This window comes from Pinus tabuliformis, chromosome 7 (assembly GCF_031772625.1).
Source record: "Pinus tabuliformis cultivar Carrire ecotype Pingquan chromosome 7, CPIR1, whole genome shotgun sequence".
NCBI classification, from domain to species: domain Eukaryota; kingdom Viridiplantae; phylum Streptophyta; class Pinopsida; order Pinales; family Pinaceae; genus Pinus; species Pinus tabuliformis.
In genome coordinates this window covers 1338613864-1338635474 of record NC_142293.1, presented here as the reverse complement: position 1 = coordinate 1338635474, position 21611 = coordinate 1338613864, and the positions used below count along the sequence as shown (strand labels likewise).

The window sequence follows — 21611 nt, the reverse complement described above, 5'->3', positions numbered from 1 at the left end:
GTTGTTAATCTAGTACACATTAGACTTATTTAATCCTAAAATGTTGTTATGTTGTGTTTGTGTTAGAAGGAAATATAGCATGTGTTAGATTTCTTTCAAATTTAAATGTGCTTGTGTTTCTGTTGAAAGAAAATTTAACACAACCTAGATTTCTTATACTCTACAATGTTGTTGTTGGCAACGTGCTTGTATTTGTGGTAGACATAAATCTAACACTTCCTAGATTTCTCACTCTACAATGTTTCTATGTGCTCGAGTTTGCGCTAAAAGGAAATCTAACACATGTTAGATTTTATTTTAAATTGCAATGTTGTTAATCTAGCACACATTAAACTTATTTAGTCCTACAATGTTGTTATGTTCTTGTGTTTGTGCTCAAAGGAAATATAACACGTGTTAAATTTCTTTCAAATTAAAATGTGCTTGTGTTCGTGTTGGAAGAAAATTTAACACAATCTAGAATTCTTATACTCTACAATGTTGTTGTTGGCAACATGCTTGTATTTGTGGTAGACATAAATCTAGCACTTGATAGACTTCTCACTCTACAATGTTTCTATGTGCTCAAGTTTGCGCTAAAAGGAAATCTAACACATGTTAGATTTTATTTTATGTTGGAATGTTGTGAATGCTTACATGTTTCTGTTTAGGCTAAAAGGAAATCTAGCTTGTGCTAGATTTTTTTGTCGTGTAATGTTGCCATTGGAAATTTTTATATGTTTGTGTTATAAGTAAATGTAACACAGACTAAATTTTTCTCACCCTACAATGTTGTTATGTGATTATGTTTCCATTAGAAGGAAATATAGTATGCATTATATTTCTTTCACCTTGTAATGTTGTTATTTGCAACGTTCTTGTGTTTTTTATAGGAGGAAATCTTTGTACACTATCCCATTCTTAGACTACATATTCCATATGAAGGGCCTTCTAATCATTTTGGGGTTTAACATTTTTTATATTATAACAATAGTCTATGTAGGCATGGACTAAAACCTCATAGTCTCTAAAAGGCAAGGTCAAATGTCCCAAGAAATATTATTATTACAGTGTTTTTATTGACATTGTGTTTATGTTTTTGCTAGAAGGAAATTTAGCATCCACTAGATTTGCTTTACAATACAATGTTGTTGTTGGCAATCTTCTTGTATGCAATAGAATATAGTCTAGCATGGGTTATATTTCCTTTGCCTTGCAATATTTTTAATGACAATGTGTTTGTGTTTGTGGTAGAAGGAAATCTAGCTTGTGCTATATTTATTTTGTTTTGCAATGTTTTTCTTGGAAATATGAATGTGTTCGTACTAAAAATAATTCTAGCACGTGCTATATTTATTTCACCTTACAATGTTTTTTTTGACAATATCCATGCGTTTGTAATATAAATAAATCTAGGATGCGAATATTTCTTTTGCTTTTTAAGATTCTTGTTGGCAATATGCTTTTGTTCGTGTTAGAAGTAATTATATCACATTTTATATTTCTTTCACCTTGCAAAGTTGCTATGTGTTTTTCTTTGATCTAGACGAAGATCTAGAAGAAAATCTAACGATCGCCATAGTTAATGTTCTTTCATTGTGTTTTGCTTTTATTTTTTCTAAAGCAAACTAAGAATGTACATGACTAGAAGAGATAAATTTTGTGTACATATGATGTTGTAGTTTCTACAATTGTTTTTATTTATTCACAATGTAATGTCTTTTGGAAATGTTCTTATGCTCGTGCTAGAAGGAAACCTAGTAGATGTTTGCTTTCCTATATTCACGATTAAAAGAACATAATAATATATTTGGGGGTGCCCTTTTTATAACCTTGATTAGCTATTATTGTGAGTTCTACACTTGTTATTGTTCTTGTTCATTTTGTTACACATATAATGATGTGAGTAGTTATAGTATTTATAAATTCATATTTTCATCAATAATTTGAAACTATGATAACAATTTTTTACTTTATTTTCAGATACCATGGACTATGAAGCTAGCGAGAATTCAAAGGAAGCATCCAAGGAAAAAGGAAGTTCAAGAAACACGACACCAAATTTTTTAAATGGTATGACAATTTTAGTTTATACTTTGTTACAATCGTTAGACATTGTGTTAATAACTCGTTGTTGATTAATAAAACCTATGGAAATAGCCTTAGGAGTGGGGTTTTAATGAGGACAACCCATACTAACATGGGTATTTTTTTTTCCAAGAAATTTTAACTATGTGATAACTTTTAGTGTCATATACTAAACTTGCATAACATATGTACTCATTTATTATTGTGCGTGTAAATGGAAATCGTGTATTATAAGGTTGTTTAATACTATTTGTTATTTCATGTCTTCCATAATATTTTTCTTTCTAGAAACCATGGAAACTGCTAGGCATGAAATTTGAAGTAAAGTAGCAAAGAGAAAAAGAAAAACAAATGATATACAAATGATGCCCCCTTCAACTGATATGGTGGTTTTATATTTTATGTACTCTTTTAGAAATGGTTGGATTAGGTGGTTTCTTTTCTTAGCAATTTTACCCACGTGATAACTTTTGGTGTCATATAGTAAAACTTGCATAGCATATGTACTCATTTATTATTGTCCATGTAAATGGAAATCATGTATGATAAGGTTGTTTAATAATATTTGGTATTTCATGTATTCCATAATTTTTTTTCTAGAAACTGCGGAATCTGGTGTGCTTGAAATTCAAAGTAAAGTAGTCAAGAAGAAACAAAAAAAAGTGATATACAAACATTGCTTCCTTCAACTCGTATGGTGGTTTTATATTTTATGTACACTCTCTTAGAAATGGTTAGATTAGGTGGTTTTTTAGTATTTATAAGAACATTATGTGACAATATTTGAAATTATATTTTCATTTTGATTAATGCAAATATTTTTTTTGTTGTTATTTGCAGAATTGGTTGGCCCAAAAGCAATTGAAATGTTACAACCATCACTTAAGAAAAAGAAAAGTTATTCAACTGAAAAGGTAGTATTAATAACACCTTCTACTTCTACTTTTGAAATGATTAAAAAATACAATACATATAATGAGTTTGTGCAAGATTGGTACATCCAAATAGAAGCTCCGATGAATATGTTTCATGATATGTATTTATTTGGATCAATAGATGGAAACGAACTAGAGATATTAGGAATAATAATTAATTGCTATGCTTACAATGAAAATGACATTGACTTTCAAGTGGAAATGATTAAAGAAAATGAGGTAAAATTAATTTCATGTCTAGTGGAGTATACAAATTTTAAACCAGATTTGATTGAAGCTTCAAGTATTGATTCAACAAATACGATAAAGATTTCAATGTTCAAGTTGGATAACTTTGAGAGCTTCTCTAAATCTGGACTAAATAGTTGTGCAGATCTTTTAAAATGCATCGCCATTGTTCTGAGATATCGCTATGTAAGAAGTAAGAAAACATCATCTGTACTTCTTCATTTACAACAAAAAGGTAAATTTCTTGATAAAATTGATTCTCAATTACTTGCTTTGAGAAGAGTATATTTATTTGATTTGGAGGAGAATATAACAAAAAGTTATTTCAAGCTCACTATAGAATTTCAAAAAACTAGGAAAGTTGAATTTGAAACAACTATAACCTTGCAAACCAATGTGATGAGATTCATGAAGCCTTCAAGCATTGCTATCTATTTTCAAACTCCTTTAATACAAAAGTGGTTGTCGAAAGATGTAAAAAAGCCCCCAAAGTGTTCAAATTAAGGTCACAAGATAATTTAAATGTTCAAGTATTAGTGAAATCATTCCTAGAAAAAATTCAAACCTCATTACCCGATGCTCTTCTGATTCCATTTGACATCAATGAGCTTGATCCATTGGTAAACTCTATCAAAATTTTAAATGAGACAGATCTAAATTCTAAGAATATCAATTTTTGGATAGTTGATGGTCAACATACCATTCAAGCAGTGAAAGAAATTTTAACAAATCCTAAGTATAATGTATCGAGAGAAGCGAAAAAAAATATAAAAAATGTAATGCTTGATTGTTGCATCCATTAGTTGAACCCACTGAGGTGATCCGCATTTGTTGTCAATTAATTATGCAAATAAGGTATTCTTCAAAACTCCATTTATTGATTGTGTGCGCTCGGCAAGACATTTCTTAATTGCCAATGACAAATTAAAGAAAATGAGGATTGGATGTTCTGAGACAGTTGAAGAGAAGGTATGTAATTTTAATTATTTTTACATTTAACATTTTATTATTGTATCTATTTTTGTTGTAGATAAATGACTAAAGCTGATAATATAAGTCATATTTTTTATATTTATAATGATTTCTCATTAGATTATAACACATTATTTAGTTTCATTTTTACATTGAATTTTTATTAGTTTATATTTATTATTTTATCATGTTGATGATGAAATGTTGTGCTCATTCTTTGTCTCTCCAATTACAAATTTTTCTTATAAAAAAATTCTCTTATATTTTGATGAACCTATTTGGGATAAATGGGACACTGTTTTTAACTGTTACCAACTAGGCACATTAAAGTGTTCTCCAAGCCAACTTGATTTGAGAACTACAAGAGAAATAGTTTACATAGTTTGACACCAGCGACTCTTCAGCCCATTCAGGGATTAACCATGGAAGAAATTGCTTTAGTAGCATATAAGCTATTGGATGAAACCATTTGGTTTTCTATTCCAATTAATCATCCATCAAATGCCATAAAATTAAAATATTATTGTTCTAAATTGAAAACCAATAGAAAAATATTGGATGCAATCGTTACATATTGTCAAAGTCATGATCAAAATTTGAATGAGATGACTCTTACTACATTCAACATTCTTGAGCATTATGAAATTAATGATATCATATTTACCAATTTTTGCAACACGGTGGAGGGGTCTACTTATGTCAAAGGAACACGTAATACAAAGATAGAGTCCCTTTCTCAGCAAGCATGTGGAGTCCTTGATAGAATGATAAATAGATCAACAAGTGTTCAACAGGTTGATAACAATTTTGAATTTGGTTGTCATTTTGGGGGCCCTCATCTTTTGTCAACACTTTTGCACTCTTTTCCATGTCAGTTGCAACCAATTTTACATACGACCTTGTTGGTTTGGATACACTTGCTTTGAAAAAAAACAATTCCACAAGCGATATTACATTGAATTTTTTTGATTTCTTATCGAAAAAAATGAGTTGAATGACTTTACTATAATTCTCTTAGTAGAACTTTGGTTTTGTAATGATGTATGCCAGTCTTTGGAAATTTCCGTAAAGAAATCCAAGTTCAACTAAAAATGACTAGTGGCATTTATGAATATAAGTCCCAAAACAATTATAGTTATGATATAGTTCTTATTATACATTTCTATACTTCAGAATTAAAATTTTTGAAGACTATAAAAGACTCTCACACATTTGAAGACACATTTGATGAAAATGAGAGAGATTATGATTTCTGGATGGATTTAGTGGAGAAACACCAACAATGTAGTGATGCAAAAGTGGTCAGTTCTCTTTATGCGGGGAAAAATTTAATCAAGGCTTGTTGTACATATGGAAGAAGAATTTCATGTGTTGTGCAAACAGAGTCACAAAGGACAATCATGTTAAATAATTACAAATCTTTTCAACTATCAATTCTGGTATCCATTAACTTCTTGGAAAATTCGGGTACTACAATTCATTTTTTTCTTCTTATAATACTTTGGATACTATTTTTTTCATATTTCTTAATTGTCAAAGAGTTCACTAAAATGACTAATGATATAGATTCTCAAATAGAGAATGATGAAAGTGGGAAGAAAAAAATTAATCAACATAGTGCTCATGTTGTTGAAAAAAGTATGAAGATAGAAATAGGAGGAGAGGAAGAAGTTATCATACCAGGTACATAATTTGTTTGGTTTTTTCTCTTGATAATTTTTCACGTTATTTAATTTCCATATTCATAACATTTTTGGATGACTATTATAGGGAATTATGAGATGAATGAAATTAATCAAGACAATGACCATGGAACGATGGAGATAGAAATGGGTATTAATCGTTGTGACTCTATCTTTTTTTATTTTATTTTATTATTATTTTAAATTATTGTGATTCATATCATTTCATATGTTGATTATAGTTGGAAATAAAGAGAATGCATATAATGACCAGGGTACTGTACCACAAAACTACAATCAAGACTAAAATATTACTATGGATGATTATAGATGATTCTTTTTTTTGTATAGTTGTTTAATGAATTTTGTTCATTGTCACAATTTATAACATTTTTTTAATGTTTATTATAGTGACAAGCAAAGAGAACCAAGACATTGATCAAATGAAAGTTAAACAAAACTTTAATCAAGAACAAAATATAACATCATGTACTTATAATTTGTCCACTTGTTTTCCTTGTTATTTAATGATTCTATTCATTTTCACAATTCAAAATATTTTATATGTTTAATTTGGAAATGCAACGTTACAAAGATGAAGATAATGTCATATCAGATACTTATAACTTGTCTTCTTGTTTATCATATTATTCTTCAAACTCAAATGCTTGTAACTACAATAACTTTGTATATTTTTATTATAGGAACAAATAAAAAGGATAAAATTAACAATCAAAGTAATGTTAAAGGTGTGTGTGTGTGTGTGTTTCTTTTTAAAGGTTGCATTACTAATGTTTTTCTTGGTATTGGTATTTGATTGAAGGTTTAATATGTTTACTCTAGGTCCTAACAAGATGATAAAAGAAATTATTGTTTCATTTATAAATAGTGCAAAAACCACTCAAGGTAAATGTATCGTTTCAACAATTATTTTAGTAATTTTTGTAACATGAATAAAATGGTTTGACTATATTATTTTCCATTGTGTTGCAGCCAAAATAATTGAAAAGAAACTAGTTATTTTTGAACTAAAGGACATTTTTTTATCATAGCATCGATGATGAAGCAACAAACAACGAGCATATTGAGAAAATGGGAGCTGATGCTGATTACACAATAGAGAAAAAATTATTTTGGATTCGTCCACATGCAAAATCATTTTTTGAAATGTGTTTCAAAAATGAATCTCTTGACATTGCAATTTGGACGACAACTTTGAAACAAAGCACAACAAGATTTCTAAAAAAATTGGTTTCGGAGACATTACAAGGAACTTGTGTTTAAGTGGATTGCTTCAGACTGTAAGCCACAAAAGGGACATAAGGTCATTGATAATCCAATGAAAGTTATACACACTAAATCATTGAAAAAAGTGTGGGAAATGCATACCCAATATGATGCAACTAGTACTATTATAGTTGTTTGTTTAATTGAGAGAGTGAAAGAGAATCCAAAAGAAAATGTGATTCTTGCCCCTCCATTCATTGGAGCAAATCAAGGGGATAATTGGTTGATCAATGAGCTATGGAGAATATTGCATAAACTCAAAAGGCTATGGATGTGCGAGCTATTTTGAAGGATGTTCAATTACATTTAGAAGTACCTTAAGATTACAAATGTTTATATCATGCTATTATATGTATGACATCATGAATTATTACTTTTATTTAACAACACTAATAAAAGAATTGTTGATTTGGTTTGTCATTACTGAAAATAAAATATTTTGATTTTCTTTATTTTTGGTGAGATGAATGGTCATTTAATGTTTTCATATCAAAATTTCCCATGCTATATATATATTTTACAATGGATTACATTATATGTAAAACTAATAGATAATTGGTCTATTTGTTTTAATTAGATCATTACAATTATTTGCTTTAAATGTGGTTTAAGTTATCGTTATACCTCTTAGAAATTAGTAATGTGAAGGATGACCCATTGCATTCTTATAACCCTTTTTATTCCATATAAGTTGAAAAATTATATTAAGTTGTATGTAGCACCAACAATAAACATACAATTTGTACTAAAAGAAACAACAAAAAAAACTAAGATAGAAACTCTATAAATTAACATATAATTAATTAGGTTTGAAATTTAAAAATTGTATTATATTGTATGTGAAAATTAATATATAATTAGTTTGTTTACTTGCACTAGACCATTGTAATTATATTTTTCAGTTGCAATTAAATAAATCGTTACAGGTCTTAAAATCAATGATTTAAATGGTGGGTCAATGCATCTTATAAGACTTTTATTCCATACAAATTAAATAAAGGTATTAGGCTCTATGTATAAAGTAAACATATTATTTGTTTGCTCATTTTAATGGGGCAATTGTATTTGTATTTTGTGATACTTTGAACTCATTGTAAAATTACGTTTGCATGCAAATGGAAATAGTTCATAATAAATATTAACATCATTTTTAAAATGATAGGTTTTTATGTCCTTAAACAATGAAGTGGAGATATATTAATATCATACATGTGGTTGCAGTGCAGATGCAGTTGGGAATTACTACAAGTCAAAAGATGTTGTTGATATTTGAAGTGGAAGAGTATTCTTCCAATCATACACCAAAGATGAACAAAATTTTCATATTCAAAGAGAACCAGATTGGCAGATTGGTGATAGGTCCTATTTTTTAAGGCCTTTTCAGTAAGAAGTATTAAAATATTGCTTAAGAAATTATGATGTCGCAATATGGACATTAAATGTCACTGACAAGTACATTTGAAAAGTACTTGAAAAATCAAATATTGATATAGAGGACTTTAAATTTGCATGGGACAGGTCTCATTGTCATTTGCAAACAAAATTGGAAGTAGGGAAAGGAAGATAATTTTACGAGAAAATGTTGATTGATGTGTGGTCCCAATATGGAGATAATTATGAAGAATCAAATGTATTGCTAATAGATACATAAAAGCATACTTCTCATTTCATTAGATATCGATCAAACCACATCTTGATAAAATCATATACAGGAAAAGAGCAAGATACGTGGCTTATGCAAGTTTTATTCCCCTTTCTTAAGACACTTCATCATATCAAACAAAAACATGAGTACATTCGAATGTTCAGTAGAACATGTACTTCATTGTAGTTCATGGAGATAAGTTCTTTTATAAATTTGTTGAAAAGTACATTCTATTTTTTCAATACATTTTGGACATGGTTTTTGTTGAATCAATTTGTATGATTTTATATTTTTTGAAATATATGGGAATTGCCAATTATATTAATATGTATATTTCTTATTATTTATAAATGTTTTTGCAATGACTTTGTTGTATCGATTTTTTTCTAAGATATGTGTGCGTGCGCACATGTTCTTAAATGAATTATTTGCCATTCAAATTATCTTACATGAACCATCGAGGTGTGTTACTTTTAATGACTTATGTTTACTTATATGTATTAATAATCATATATAAATGTGAAATATAAGTTTTGAAATAGAACTCCTTGCAAACAAAGGTGCTATTCTTACTAAAGAAATTATAATAATTAACTTGATAAATGTTATGTGCATTATTCACTATTAAGGCTAATGATAAATGTGTCATAGGTAAATGATTTGATCTTTTTGAAGCATAAGATATGTGATTTCTCAATTGATAGTTTTCATAAATTTATATGCTAAAATCAATTAATAGTTGTAACTGCAATCATATCATATTGAAAATCAACAAGGCACAAAGTTAGTTATTCATTGTTTACATATAAAATGCACTAATATGAATGCATAAATGATATATGTAATTTTTTAGATAAAAATATATTGTAAATAATTTTGCATTTCTTAAAAAAACATATATATGATGATAATGATTGATAAGTGGATTATCAAGGTTTGATTACATACTATCATGGATGAATTATGTCATTGAACTTTTTGAATCGTAAGGCATCTAATTCCATTATTTAAAGTTGTTTTTTTGTAAATTTATATTTTAAATAAACTGAAATCATATCACTTGAGCTATAATTATATTATTGACTTGTACTTAGTTATGTCCATTAATATGAGTGTAAAAAAGTGATTTATAAGAGCCATATACTATGATGCATTTTTTCAAAAAATAAGTCTTTTAATTTCTTGATAATAAGTATTAAGTGGACTATTTAGGCTAACAAGTGATGGCTCATAAGTGAATACTACTCGTTAAATTGTAGGGCATTCAATTTTTAAACCATATTTTTTTTTCATATATTCTTGAATCAACTATTTGTATATGTAATCATCTCATCTCATTTAATTTAATAAGGAATCCATTTATTGACTTTTATTTGTCTATTACATAATCTATTAAGAGTGTATTAATCTCATATTGTATTGTTTTGAAACAAAACTATATGAAAAACAAAATTCTTTTCTTAATAAAACATGGATTAATTAATTAACAATGTGTTAAGTGGACCATCTAGACTCATTAAAGAGATGGGTAAAAAATGGTTGTATTTAAACTTTTTGCACCACAAGACATTGATTTTCCAATCCATATTAGCATTTTGTCATTTTCAATTCCTAAATAGTTTATTTGTGGTTTAAATAATTTCATAGAATTCAATATGACTTGAAGAATGCTATTTGGTTATATGCATTGATAGAAGTTCATAAATGTGATGCAATTTTTAAATGTAACCCTTAATGTAAGTAAATATATATATATTTTACAAAACACATTATAATTAATTGATAATGAGTTTTAAGTGGTCTATATAAATCCATTTATCGACTTTTATTTTCATATCATGAAGTTTAATCTAAGTGTGTAAATGTGGCACTTTAAAAAAAAATAAAACTCCATGTACTATAAAATGTTTTTCCTAACAACACATGGAATAATTAATTGGTAATGAATGTTAAGTAGATTGCTAAAGTTATTTCAAGGTATGGGTCATAAATAAGTGTACTTAAACTTTATGTAACATATGACATTTGATTTTCCCACCTTTATTAACATTTGGTAAATTTCAATTCTTAAATAAATTATTTGTAATTGAAATAATCTCATAGAAACCAACAAGACAAGTATGTCTTAAATTATGTTTAGAATGTATGTATGTATAAATGGAATTTGTTTTTGAAATAAAGATCTCAAAGTAAGTAAAAAATATATTTTTTAGAAAATTAATAATTTAAAATCAATTATTTATGAGTTCTAACTAGTTTATTCTATTTTGAATTGACAACTTTTTCTAACTATGCTTTATTAAATCAATTGTTCATATATGTAATCATGTCATATAAGTCAATAAGTCAAGAAAGCATTAATTGATTTTTATTTAACTATCATGTGGTTTAATATGAATGTATAAATGTGAAATTGTTATTTCTAGAATAAAAAACCATGTAAAGAAAATGAATTTTCTAATAAAACATGGATTAATAAATTCACCACGAGCATTAAGTAGACTGTTTAAGCTCATTCAAGAGATGGGCCATAAATGGATGCCTTTAAACTTTTTACACCATATGACATGCTTTTCCCATCAATATTAACATTTTGTAAATTTGAATTCTTAAATAAACTATTTGTACTTAAAATAATCTCATAGAATCCAACAAGACTCAAAAGTTATTTATTGAATTTCATTTAGTTATATGTATTCATATAAGTTTATAAATGTAATTTATTTTTGAAATAAAGCTATTAATGCAAGTAAAGATTTATCTTATATAAAACTATTTAAGATTAATTGATAATCAGCTTTAAGTGGTTTATTCAGGCTACATGAAAAATCAAGTGTCATAGATGAATGCCTTTTAATACATATTTAATCTTCAAAATCAATATCTTAATGATAATTTATTTGTATTTACATTAAGTATTTAATAATTAAAGAACACAGGGACTTATATAAATTTCAACTAAAATACATGAGTTATGTTTCACATTTATTTCTTCCCCATTAAAAATGCTTATCATTTTCTCTTCTTAGTGAAAGTAATGGTCAATCATGATTTTCCATACAATTGGTTGACACTAAATTTACATCGACACTGTTATTGGTTTTGACAATGTTTACAAGGAGAGATAAATATCCACACTACCATCAACTGTGCTAATATTTGAAAACCCTTGCCTCCACTACTTACAAGAATTCACCACTAAAGTTTCTTGTTTACTTCAATTTGTGACACTGTCCATCATAATGGAATGACTTGAATACCCATTTAAGAAATATCATTAAATGTACTTGGATTTGAGTGGAGATAGATCAATGGTACCTAACCTTCTTGAAATACCTAGATCAACAATGTATAACTTTTATAGTGGATGCCTGCATGCTATGAAGATGAATGATGACCCCCTCATTAGTGCTTCATAAAGGCACAAAGGGACCGTAGGAAATTGAACACAAGAACATTTTACTAAGGTTTTAGTAGACTAGTCTAAATGCAATGCAAGGGACACCTATCCTTGTCATTTACAATAACATCCTCACATCACCATCATTCAATCAACAAATCCCTCGTAGGTTGGGGGAAAGGGGGTTAGAGTTGCCAAACATAAAATTTAAACATCGAGGAATCTAGCATGTTATCCATAACTATAATATCTTTATTTTATGTTTGACATACTAATATGATTTAGCTTAAATCAATTTCTTCTAAGAGTTTGATTTCACACTCCTATTGTGTATTGATACTATTGTACATAACAACCCCATGTTTGACCTATTCATGATCTCTAATTGGTTTGAAATTACTTGCAAATTATTTTAATGTTGAATCAAGTTAATATGGCGATTTACAAAAGAATGAATGTTGTTGAAGGCCTTGTAATAAAATACTTGCAAATAAAGGTGCTATTCTTACTAAAGAAATTATAATAATTTACTTGATAAATGTTATGTGCAATATTCACTATTCACAATGCATAATTCACTAGTAAGGCTAATGAGAAATGTGTCATAGGTAAATGATGTGATATTTTTGAAGCATAAGATATGTGATTTCTCAATCGATAGTTTTCATAAATTTATATGCTTGAATCAATTAATGGTTGTAACTGCAATCATATCATATTGAAAATCAACAAGGTACAAAGTGAGTTATTCATTGTTTACATATAAAATGCACTAATATGAGCGCATAAATGTGATATGTAATTTTTGAGATAAAAATGTATTCTAAATAATTTTGCATTTCTTAAAAAAACATATATATGATGATAATAATTGATAAGTGGATTATCAAGGTTTGATTAGACACAATCATGGATGAATTATGTCACTGAACTTTTTGAATTGTAAGGCATCTAATTTCATTATTTAAAGTCATTTTTTTGTAAATTCGTATTTTAAAGAAACTGAAATCATCACTTGAGCTAGAATTATATTATTGACTTGTACTTAGTTATGTCCATTAATATGAGTATATAAATGTGATTTATAATATCCATATATTATGATGCATTTTTTTCGAAAAATAAGTCTTTTAATTTCTTGATAATAAGTATTAAGTTGACTATTTAGGCTAATGGGTGATGGCTCATAAGTGAATACTACTCGTTAAGTTGTAGGGTATTCAATTTTTAACGCATAATTTTTTTTTCATATATTCTTAAATCAACTATTTGTATATGAAATCATCTCATCTCATTTAATTTAATAAGGAATCCATTTATTGACTTTTATTTGTCTATCACGTAATTTATTAAGACTGTATTAATCTCATATTGTATTGTTTTGAAACAAAACTCTATGCAAAACAAAATTCTCTTCTTAATAAAACATGGAATAATTAATTAACAAATTATGTGTTAAGTGGACCATCTAGACTCATTAAAGAGATGGGTAAAAAATGGTTGTATTTAAACTTTTTGCACCATAGGACATTGATTTTCCAATCCATATTAGCGTTTTGTCATTTTCAATTCTTAAATAGTTTATTTGTGGTTTAAATAATTTCATTATTAGAATCCAATATGTCTTGAAGACAAAATCACTACTGATACTGGACATGAATGGGAAGTTATTTATTGAATTTCATTTAGTTATTTGTATTCATATAAGTTTATAAATGTAATTTATTTTTAATTTCAAACTCCTATTGTGTATTGATACTATTGCACATAACAACCCCATGTTTGACCCATTCACGATTTCTAATTGGTTTGAGATTACTAAAATTATTTTAATGTTGAATCAAGTTAATATGGCAATTTACAAAAGAATGAATGTTGTTGAAGGCCTTGTAATAAAAAACTTCCAAATTTAATGAAATATGTGTTAATGTGGCATTTGCATGCACCAGAGTTGGTTGACAGCAAAGCGGGTTAGTAGAGAGGAGGGAGATCGCAAAGAAGAGACAACAACGAAGGTGACGCAACATTTTCGGCAAGGCGGAGAGATACAATGATCCCAAGTGTTGGTTAACGGGTATATTCTCTACCTGCACTACATTATGCTCCCCTACATCTAGTTTGTTGAATTGGGATTGCATAAGGGCAAGGGGTTGGGGAGAGAGAGTAATTGGGGTGATGGGAATAGTTGGGAAATGAAGGGTGGCGGCATTCATCACAGCTGCAAAAGCTATGCATGGATTTTACTCCGCTTAGGCATTGCATTCTCGTGTATGGGGTTTGCTGGGGCTTCGCTCCGCTTTGGCATTCTCCTCTCATGTATGGGGATCATAGGGATGGGGAGGGAAGGTTGTTGGTTGAGTGAACCTTGTCTGCTTGGCAAACCTAAGGGGAAAGGGTAAGGTAGCAACAATTGCTTTAGAGTTAATTCTAGTATGGGTCCTGGAACGAGTTGCGAAGGCTAGGGCTTTGAGGAGGACGGGGGCCATAAGGGCAAACACTAAGGCCCTGAGGCGAGTTAGTAGGGGGGAGGATGTCCGAGGTAGGAGCCCTCGAGGATTGAGGAATTGACATGTTTGGAAAGCCGACCATGCAAGCTTCTGCTAGCGGGGGGAGTGGGGGATGGTTCGTAAGGTAGGGGAGGGATACCTTGTAGAGGAAGGGGCTTAGAGGACGGGAGGCTGAGATGAGCAGAGTCAAGAATTGTAGAGACGAAGTCAGGGGGACAAGGGATGAGGTCAGCCAACAAGGGGCACTAGGGAGAAGGAGCGGGACTACTTTAGACTGGGCTTTTGGGCCTCTAGGCCTGTGGGCGACCATGCAATTCATGACTGAAATTGTGGCCATTATTGGCGTAGGGTAGGGGGCATGCAGGGGTGTTCAGGGCCTCTTGGGTGAGGGTTTCTCGCGCTCAGGGGCTTTGAACATGCTACATGGGGGGAAGAAATGTTGGATGAGCAGAACCATTGGCTAACAAAGATTATGAAAATAATGGCTTGGAATTCTTGGTTGCTTGTTCCCAAAGTAGGTAACTCCCCTTGGAGGAAGAGAGCACTGAAGCTTGTTCTGAGCCACTGTTAGCATCAGGTTAGAAGGCCCCAGGACAATACCACAATGGCTTGTGCAGTGAAAGGCAAGGGCATAGGGAAGAGACCGCGGGGGAGCGAGGCAAAGGTTGAGCCGAGCAATGCCGAAAAACGCCATGGGAGGAAACCCATGGCGATACTGATACAAGAAGTGACAACTACATATGCGGGTGGCACCAGAGAGGAGATTCAACAGCTCATCGATGTGTGGGAGGAGGATATCAACAGGAAGTTGAACACAGGGGCAGTGGACGTGGAAGAGTGGAAGGTCCTGGTGCCTGATCCTAGACACACTCGCGGCAGAGAAACACAATATAAACAAAATTTATACCTATATTGGCTGCTGAAATTCCTCCTAGGTAAGGCGATGGAACAAATCTGGATGACTGCCATTAAGGACTTTCCAGACTATAAGCAAGACTTTCAAAAGATACAATTCCAACTGCAGAAACAGGATGGCTGCCTGGGCCGAATCAAGAAAAACTTCCCATGGATGTGCTTGTCGATCGAGCTGCCCAGATCCAGTGTGAAGGATCCGGCTTCGGTTACCTCGACCTCGACTGATAAGAAAAAATAGAAGGATGAAGTCATAGTCTTTTTTTTCTTAAGTTTATATGCGGATAACATTTACTTTCCAGTTTGCAGTAGTTTATATATATATATATATATATATATATATATATATATATATAGATATATATATATATATATATATATATATATATATATATATATATATATACAACTTATGGCTGTGGTCATGATAATCAAGTTTATATAGCTTGGATAGATAGGCTAACTATTTTTTGCTACTGGATGGTGTATAACGTGGTTAGGTGGTCAACAAACCTGGTTTCCCACAAGACATGTTGATACCACCTAACTAGGCTAAGTGGTTGACATGTTGATACCACCTAACCAAACTAAGTGGTTATAACCTACTTGCATTTATTATAATGAAAAAGAAAAATTTATCAATCTTAACAAAAAAAGATTAATGAATTTATTTTTAATTATAAAATTAAATTAACCCATAAAATTATTAAAATTTACATTATGATGAATCTTATTTAAAAGCTTAAAACATCTATTAAAATAATCTTAATTTCAAATTTAATTCCTCTGCCCTTAATAAATTCAAATTTAAAATAAATGTAAACTAATATATATAAATTGATCTATTAATTGCGATGATAATCCATATTAGAGATTAATCTATTAATTGCGATGATAATCCATATTAGAGATTAATCTATTAATTGCGATGATGATCCATATTACATAAACCCATTAAGCCATTTTCTATTTACCATAGTGTGAATTGGTTAGTTGCATCACTAATATGATCTCTTACTATAGTGTGAATTGGTTAGTTTCATCACTAATATGATCTACCGTATCATAATGCCAGTGCATGTCATTGTCATAGCCTATTGCCTTGTCCATAGGCCCAACCCTTATAGGGGTGATTTTAGATTTCCTTAAAAATATGAATGTATCTCAAAATGGAAAAATATTTATATATTTGTTTAACTCCTCTTTGGTTTCCTTAAAAATATGAATATATCTCAAAATGGAGAAATATTACTTCTTTCATTCATTTGGATCACCGCCCACATCCCCTTTTAATGTTCGAGAATCCCTGGATTTTCTTTGTTTTTTCCGTTTTTTCTTCGCAACATTGTTGGGATTGGTACTCTTTTGAGATTTAGTGGCCCCACCAAGATTCTTGATTCGTTACCCTTTGTTGTCTTGCTTGCGGAAGTGCGAAAATTTTGAACGTGATGTGATAGTCACATTTGAAGCATTCTGAGTCATGAAAATGTAAATGTAATTTCATTGCACGACCTGAAATGTTATAAAAATCTGACAAGGTCACAGGTTTGGAATATATCAAATCGATTCCATAAGGATGGCCGTAATGAGATGTCCATTTCAGGAGAGCCTTCCAGATCCTCTTGTCCATAAATATGTGCTGGTTTCCAGCAGGAAGTCGAAGAGAGAAAAAAATGGATTCAGAAGAGACGTTGCTTATGAGTTTCGTTGCACAGCCCAGATGGTTATCGGCTACCACAGTAGGACTGCCGATACTAAGTTTGTTCATCATTTTTCTCTTCAAATATCATTTGAAAAGAAAGAGAGAAAGCAATCGAGATCTGCCTCCAGGACCCTTTCCATGGCCCATCATCGGGAATCTGCACATGTTGGGAGAGCTCCCTCACCGTGCCCTGAAAGACCTTGCAGACAAATATGGTCCCATTATGTTTCTGCGCTTATGCTCCGTCCCTACCGTTGTGGTTTCTTCACCTGAGATGGCCAAACTCTTTCTCAAAACTCATGATCTGGTTTTCGCCAGCAGACCCGCAACAGCGGCAGGGAAGTACTTGTTGTACGGTTGCAAAGACTTGGGGTTCGCACCCTATGGAGATTACTGGAGGCAAATGAGAAAAATATGCGTCTTAGAACTGTTGACTGCCAGGAGAATCGAGTCATTCCAGTGGCTGCGAGAGGAGGAAGTGTCTGCGATGATTCGCTCCATTTGGGAAGAAAGCGAGAAAGGGGAGAAGCCTGTTAATCTCAGCAAGGTCCTCTCATCCCTGACGGGAAATATAATATGCAGAATGTTGATGGGCACAAAATGTTCGACGGAGGCGCTGGGTGGGTTTAGAGGATTCGCAGAACTGCTGCGAGAGGTGTCAATTCTAGCGGGTGCATTTTATATCGGAGATTACATTCCTCGTCTCGGGTGGTTGGATTTGCAGGGCATCAGAAGGCGCATGAAGAAAGTTCAGAGCGAATTCGACCGATTAACTGAGGGGATTATCATCGAACACATTGAGAGGAGGACCCAAAATGGGGGGGCAAGTAACTGCTTTGTAGAGGTGCTGCTGGACATATCGGAGAGTGGCAATGGAGTAATGAGCAGGAATGACATGAAGGCCCTTCTTTTAGATATGATGGTTGGTGGAACCGATACGTCGGCGGCTACATTAGAATGGGCCATGTTGGAGACGTTAAGGCATCCTGTTGTCATGAAAAGAATGCAACAAGAGCTGGAGTCCGTGGTGGGTAACGATGGGCCATTAAGGGAGTGTGATGTGCCAAGTTTGGAGTATCTGAAATGCGTGGTGAAGGAGACGCTGAGGTTGCATTCCACGGTTCCCCGCAAGTCAATGGAGGAGTGTAGTGTAGCGGGCTACCGGATTCCTGCTAAAACGAGGGTGATTGTGAACGGGTGGGCTATAGGTAGAGATCCCATCGTCTGGGGACATGACGCTCTGGAGTTCAAGCCAAAGAGGTTTATGAATAGAGATATAGATGTGAGATGTCAGAACTTCGAACTTATCCCCTTCCGATCCGGTAGGAGAGGGTGCCCCGGCATATCTATGGGTCTTGAAGTTGTCGCCCCCGGACTCGCCAATCTGTTTCATTGCTTCGATTGGAGTTTGGAATATAGAGATGGAGTTGAGGAGGAGCCTAAAATATTTGGGACGACCATGCCACCACGATTTCCGCTCTTTGCTGTCCCAACTGCAAGGATGCAAATCAGCTAGACACTTTAGGTGCTTAGGGTTAGTTCATTCTGAGCTTGCTTATTTGATTGGAAAATATCAGTGTTTGAACATAAATATATGCAATTATGTGTTCTTAAGTATTTGTTGCTTGTTTCAATATAACTGAGGTTATGTAATTTTTAGTCGTATTCATTATGTTATCGCTGGGTAATTAATTGGAAAATTAAAGCTTTTAGTTTTTTAAATGGTGATAAATATTTGTTTTAAGATAATGGAAAATTTTATTATAATTTAGTTGTTAAAGTAGTTGTGGGATTGTTATTTTCAAATATAGGTTGATTTATTAATGTTATTCAATAAAAATAGGCCACTTAAAATTATTTAGTTGGTGATTATTAAGAGATAGATTTTTACCGCTCACAAATATTTCTATCTTTTTTATTATTAAATTGTTTCTATTCATTAAAAAAAAATAAAATTTTAACCAAATAAAAATACTTTTAAAACATATTCCAAACCTTTTGACCGTACCAAATATTATAATACATATATATTTATAATAAATATAAAAAAATTATCTATACATAATTAATTTATTAAAATATCTTAAATAAATATTAAGAATGTTTATATTATTTAAGTATATTTACTGAAAGGAACTTTCAAATTTAAAAATGCAACTACATTCTATCCTCGACCTCGATCTTAAACTGACAAACTTTCTCTATATTTAGATAAGTTCGCTACGTTGTCGACAGGGCATCTGGTGGTAAGTGAGTAGCCACCACTGAGCCATGGCATGACCGACGTGATGGTGTAGTATTTCTTTAGGATTGAAAGAAAATAATACGCTTCAGGCAGCGGCGACGGGGGTGGCCTAATCCGCGCGACACCAAGGGAGCAGCGTGGTGGGTCCGCTCTATCTTATCATTTTTTGTTTCACTTGAAATTTGACTTTCTGTATCATGAAATTTGTGATCAATAAATGAATGATTTTAATGATGTTTATCAGGTTGAATAGTCTAAGGACCAAGACAATAATAATTTTAATTTATTTTCATATTTTTCCTAATGTCAAATTTTTTGTTCCGAGTCTTGATGAGAAGGTTAGTAATATTGATCTTATTTTCCTCAAATAAATAGTGCATGTTGTCAATTTTTATATTATTAGTCCCTGCCTGGGACTATTAGCGATCGCTCGCTCGTTGACCGAGCATTAGTTTATAGTTTGACCGATTTTTTTCAGTGTTTTTGCATTTTAACCTAAGTTTACAGGACCCAATTTCATTCAACAAAATTTTAAGCAAAGTTTTTGTTTTGAAAACAATTGACCTCTTATTACAGCCTTCACGTTGTTCGATGCAAAAACACCTCGATGCAAGAAGGTTCGCCCAATGTTGTTTTAACCAAAGTCCTATGTTATTTTATTTTAACCAAAGTCCGGTTGTGGCAAAGTCTTTTATCATGCAAATCTTTTTCCATATCCAAACAGTTTTATCGTGCAAAGTTTTTTCTATATCCAAAACGTTTTTAGAAGGGCATACATCCAAAGTTACTGCAGCGAATGTCCTTCCACATGTCCTTTTCCACATGTCTTCCAAGGACCTTTCCACATGTCCTTTTGCATGCATGCAACATTAGTATTGTTAAATGACACCATCCTTAGCCGGTGCATACCCGAGAGAGCAGTGCGCTGATTTTCACCTTTCAAGACATTGTTGCTCGAACTTTGGCTTTGACAGCCAGCAAAGGAGACATTGTTGCTGCAACTTGAGGCTTTGAGAGCCAGCAAAGGAGAGCTGCAACGATTGGCCTCGAGTTTCTCCATCAATTTCATGAAGTTTACTGTAAACTTATTAAATCTCGCTTCCTTATTTCCTACAGTCTGTGTGGCTTTCTCGTTTTCAGGTCTAGTTTCCCTTCTTGCATGTCGGTCTTTCTCACTGGGCTTGCATTCTGTGTTGCTTTCTCGTTTTCAGGTCTGGATTCCCTTTTTGCATGCAAGCCTTTCTCACTCTACTTGCAGTTGGTATTTTTAATTAACTTGAACATCAAGCGCCTCGATCTTGAGATGCTTACTCCACGCATAGTTACCTGCAACCAAAGCTTTCAACTAACTGGGTAAGATCTTAAATCAGCTTCTAAGGGGAAGTTGTTATGTCTAAAATGTTGCACCTGCTGCAAAATCACTAATTTATTATTTGTAAAGAATAAATAGCAGACCACAAAGAAGCCAAACAGTTGATGGCCATTGTCACATTCTATTTACTGAGGGGATGGTACAAGTGGCGTAATTGAGAGGCATGTTCTCTAGCCTCAACGATATTTCTTTATTTATTTTTATGTTTTTTAGTTTTCAGAAACAAGGTGGGTTCTGTATTTCTGCATGTTATATTTTTATACTTTATGGGCCTAAAGGCAAAAGTTTTCAATTATTCAATGAAGGTCTAGTAAATTAACAGTCATGCTCTGTATTATTTATTTATTTGTCTAAGTTGATTTCCTGCCAATTGAGTTGACCCAGTATATAATCGTTGGGTTTAAAGCTTTTAATTAGCCATACCATCTATTGGTTTTCTTTCCAAAGCCATGGTTATGTATTCATTTTGGATAAACTGATAAAACAAAATGAGTGAAATACCATTTTTCATAGAATGAATGGCACCGACTCCCTCGCGATGGCAATGCTCCTTTCCAAACCATTTCTGTATAAGTAGAAAGAACTACATTTTTAATATGTGTGATTAATCTCACTAAATAATCATATTGAGAATAAACAAACATAGGTAAAGTAATT

The 21611-nt window shown here is 31.7% G+C and overlaps 1 pseudogene; it reads left to right on the top strand.

The window, feature by feature from the left end:
* Nucleotides 1-17308: 17308 nt before the first annotated feature.
* On the top strand, nucleotides 17309-18853 carry LOC149252507 (cytochrome P450 750A1 pseudogene; annotated as a pseudogene).
* The last annotated feature ends 2758 nt before the right edge of the window (nucleotides 18854-21611 follow it).